General features: G+C 37.1%; 1 long non-coding RNA gene across 1 annotated transcript; it reads left to right on the top strand.

Moving 5' to 3' along the window:
* Positions 1 to 331: 331 nt before the first annotated feature.
* Positions 332 to 1,399, top strand: LOC141602633 (uncharacterized). The gene is made up of 3 exons (XR_012524574.1): positions 332 to 539; positions 1,142 to 1,227; positions 1,361 to 1,399. It is a non-coding gene; the product is annotated as an uncharacterized LOC141602633 (long non-coding RNA).
* The last annotated feature ends 3,530 nt before the right edge of the window (positions 1,400 to 4,929 follow it).

Raw genomic sequence — 4,929 nt, 5'->3', positions numbered from 1 at the left:
ACACCATAAGTCTAAATATTTTCAAACCAACCCCATTTCCCTAATTATTTTGCTAATAAACACCACTTTGCCAAAAAATTCTACTTAGCGCTTTCATTCATTCATAAAACATTTACATTGGATCTCAATTTACTCTCTCCCCTCATATTATTCTCTAATCCCCACAATCACTCAAAAGCTCTGCCACCCTCCCTTACCCGTCACCGTGGCCGGCCTCCAATGCTGCTGACGAAGCCCAAGTCACCATTACTGGGCTCCATGACTTCCGACGACGCCCAATCACTACTAGAATATAGAGAAAAGGAACTTCAAGCTATTCCACCGCCAATACTCGATTTCTCTCCCAAACTTTACCCTCTTAATATCCACACAACTTCAAGCTATTCCACCGCCAATCCGCCAACCCTGCCGTTGCCGTCATCGTCACCGTCTGAGCTGAAAGCCACCTGACTATTAGTCCACTTCTATGCAAGCATCGGTTGCTCAGCCTCAGTATACACAATTCTAAGGGCTTTTCCCCAAATCTCAATTATTCTTAGGTTGGAAAATCCAATTGCTGAGTTATTTCATCTATTTTAGACTAATTATTGTTAGAATATTTGTCTGTTTGTCTAATTATATGTGTTCATGGATTGATTTTTTGTTAATTTTAAGTAATAAGTTCAATTACTCAAACCCTAGTTTTAGTCATTAATTTAAGTTTCATTTTTTTTTTCCATTTTTTATGATTTTTCATATCAATTGGGGAGTATATGTTTATTTAGAACTGGTGAAGTGGCGATGCACGATTATTATGATGGCTGGCTTGATTGGAGAATTACGGAGAACTTGGCCAACTTAGAATTTCATTCTCATCTTTTCTTTGTATTTTGAAAAAAGTCAGGGAATTCAAAGAGTGAATTGAATAAAAACATTCATCTCCTACTATTTCACTAACTTCCCTATGTTATTATCTTTTCTATTTGGGTAGCCCAATCTTGCTGTGCTCACCAACTTTAGGAGAGAAATCGATTTTTGTTCAACTTTTCTTATTATTTGTTTTTAATGTTATATGTCTTGAATGAACATGTTTGGTGAAATGCTTGTGAGAAAACTAAAACTGACTGTCTCATGAATTGATTGGCTACTGTAATGGCCCTAGGTATGGACTCATCATGTAATGGCCTTATGTCAATGCCTGGTACATGATAGATCACTCCCTTTGTCGATTAAGGTTGTTGCTTGGAGGTACGTTTTCGTAAACTATTCTAATACGAGACTGTCTAAGTTACAATTACAAGATTCTGCTTTGGATCCACATTTTCAAAAATATGCATATGTAAACTAATTATTATTTGTGTTGTATCATCTTCAAGTATAGATATGTACCAGAAGAGGATAGTCTTGTTTGTTGAAGATAGTCTTCTTTGAGTTAAGTAGTGGTCATTATTAAACAGCCTCTAGGCTCTAACACAGAGTAAGGCTGCGTATATGTGAACTCCACTTATCCTGCTATTTGCAGGAGCCCTTGAGGTATTGAGGTCTCGATCTAAAATTAGTTTGACTGGAAACTAAGTTTATGCCTGTATAAGCTACAGGGCAGAAGCTAAACTAGTTTAGCTGTTATATATACAGTAAAATCAACTTGGCTGTGATGCTGTGTAATAGTTGTGCAGTATTCACTAAGTAAAGATCACTGCATTTTGAGCAGGGACTCTGATGATGCCTTGGAAGAGAGTGGTGTAGCTAACAAGAATGGTAAGCGTAGTGAGGAAACCGACTCTAATGGTAAAGGTCGCTGCAAGTTTTTCCAGGCTCGCAAGCTTGAACAGCTAACGTAATTCTAGCTAACGTAATTCTAATATATGCAGGTATGACATCTTACATTCTTACTACCAGCTAACCATAATGACTGATTAACTATCATAAAGGTTGTTTGCTTTTTATTTAGGCAGTGTCAAATGAATGTAATTAAACTATCTCGAGACTGTTACATAAGAATACAAATGAGATAGTCATACTTCTTATTTGGATTAGTCGGGTAATGATTTTTGATGTACTAAAATTTTAAAGATAAAATGATCATTTTTTGCTAATTGGGTATACGAAATGGGTGATTTTTGCAGATTATAGGAAGATGGTTCAAAAGCTTTACAAGGCGTCAAGAGATTAGAGATGGGAGGGTTTGATTGATTGTGATGATTAAGTTGGTTGGTTGGGTAGTTGATTTTTTGTTGTAATTTGTAATTTGTAATGGTTTCTTATTGTTACACACTAACAGAAGTGATAAATAAAGGAGCAGGAAAGCTTACCAATCATATAAATGCGATCATGTGTAGGATTTATGTAATGGGCAACAATAGCATAATTTATTTTTTTTATGAAAAAAATAATTATAGACATCGGTTTTTTTAATATCTGATGTCCATTGTCTTGAATAGACATCTAATTTTTGTAAACATCTGATGTCTATATAATATATAGACATCAGATTTCCTAAAACTCTGATGTCTATTTTCGAATAGACATCAGACTTAAGACTGATGTATAAGCATAGAGAATATACATGTGTCAACTGTGCATCAGTAATAAATCCGATGCCTATTGGTGAAAATGTCTGATGTCTATGATGATTTTTGTAGTAGTGCATTCCAAAGAGAAATGGAAGTCCTGTATCCAATGGACCACGTGAGATGGTTTTGGAGAATAGGAGCACCAATACCCACATTTTTCCAAATGTGGGAACCGGTTCGGAAAGAAGTTTGGCGGAGGAATGCGTATTTGCTACGCAAGGCAAAAGAAGCAAGGGAAGTCTTATCAACAAGAATTTTCCAAGTAAGTTTGGCGGAGTAAGCATCATTAAGGGGACGGGCAGCTTTAATCCCAAGGCCTCCAAGAATCAAGGGTTTGGTAACAAGATCCCAGTTAGAGAGGTGAAGTTTTCTAGAGGATGTGCCCGACCAAAGGAAGGTACGAACACATTTGTCAATGTCCTTAAGGGTGAGGGCAGGGAGGCGGATGCATTGCATGATGTGAGAGGGGATGGCATTTAAGGTGGATTTTATAAGGCAGAGTCTACCTGCTTTGGAAAGGAAACGGGTTTTCCAGTTGGCTAACTTGGAGTGAATGGTATCGAGGATGAACCTAAGGTCAGATTTCTTGGGTTTGGTTCCTTTAAGAGGAAAACCAAGGTAATTACCAAGGTTAGAAGTGGTTTTGATTCCAAGGGAAGTCTCAAACATATTAATAGCATCCACAGAGGTTTGTTTGGAGAAGATGAGTTTGCTTTTTGTACAGTTAATTTTATGTCCCGAGGAGGAACAGAAACTCAAGAGAGTGTCTTGGAGGGCGCACAAGTTATTCTGTGAAGCACGCCCAAAGAGTAAGATGTCATCCGCAAAAAGAAGATGAGAGAAAGAAGCACCTCCTTTGCCAAGGGGAAAAGGGGTCCAATCCAGGTCAGTGCATGACTGGTGGATGAGGGTGGAGAGAGCTTCCATACAGATGATGAAAAGGTAGGGAGAAAGAGGATCGCCTTGCCTAATGCCTCTAGAGGGGGAAAAGCTAGGCAGAAGGGTCCCATTGAAAGAGACCTGAGTGGAAGGGGAGGAGATGCAACTCATAATAAGGGAAATCGTGTCTCTATCAATCTGGGCCTGAGAAAGACAAGAGAGAATAAAATCCCATTCAAGACGGTCGAAGGCCTTTTCAAGGTCAAGTTTGAGAGCGAACCAACCCTGATTGCTTTTTGAATTGTGCATAGAATGGAGGATCTCGGTAGCAATGATATAGTTGGAAAGGAGCTGAACTAAATTAAACGGAGGTGAACTGAAATTAACTGAACTGAATGGAGTTGAGGTGAACAGTTGAAGTAAAAATTAATTTTGTGACGAGATGAACTGAAAAGAACTCACTGAAACTGAACAAAACTAACCCATGCAAACATTTGCATAAGGCTAGCTATTACTGATTTGCGTAGTTTATGCGCAATGCAATAGACTTAGTTTTGTTTAGAAGTAAGTGATAATGACATTAAGGTGGAATATATGTGACTAGTCGGACAAAATAATAGTTTTTTAGATTTATCGTGCTCGATCTGGTCTTCTTCTAAAGAAGATAGTCCATCTAACTTAGCAGGAAGTCGTCACGTGTTGTAGTGGATGGCACGAATAACGCCTAGGGTTATTGGTAATTCTCCTCCGAACGGGTCTTGGACTTATACGGTTCGATAAAAATGGATTTTAAGGCTCTATTTTTTCGCCTAAAAGGAGCTGAATTGAAATTAACTAAATTGAATGGAGTTGAGGTGAACTGAATGCAGCTGAAGTGAGAATTAATTTTGTGACGAGATGAACTGAAAAGAACTGACTAAAACTAAACAAAATTAAACCGAATAGAGCATAGATGAACTAAAATGAACTGAAATTAAGTTAGAAAGAACAGGTTAGAGACCAAGTTAGGAAAGAGATAATTGGTCAAGTCCCCCTCGAGAACATGCCATTGCGTTAATCCGGCCGAGAAAAGCGAGTTAAGAAAAAAGAAAATTGTTCAATTAGACACCCGAGCACAAAACTATAGTCGTTCAATTTCATATTATGTGAATTAGAGCAACAAGCATGAGCTTATTTGTGGAAAATAACTATTAGAGAATATTAGAATAGAATATTAGATAGGATAGAATATTAGGAAATATATATTATGTGGAAAGTTAATATTATGGTTACATGAACATATTATCTTTCCACATAATATATATTTCCTAATATTCTATCCTATCTAATATTGTATTCTAATATTTTCTAATAATAACGAATTAGTCGAGCTCATCCGTGAATTCATAGTGAGATGACAAAAGACTTTCCTATAATAATTTTTGTTCATGTAAAGTAATTAAAATTAGTGTTTTGGAAGGAATTGGGGCTATTAGCTTATTACCACCAAATTGATGGT

Source organism: Silene latifolia, chromosome 9 (genome assembly GCF_048544455.1).
Source record: "Silene latifolia isolate original U9 population chromosome 9, ASM4854445v1, whole genome shotgun sequence".
NCBI lineage: Eukaryota > Viridiplantae > Streptophyta > Magnoliopsida > Caryophyllales > Caryophyllaceae > Silene > Silene latifolia.
This window is presented reverse-complemented; position numbering and strand designations above follow the sequence as displayed.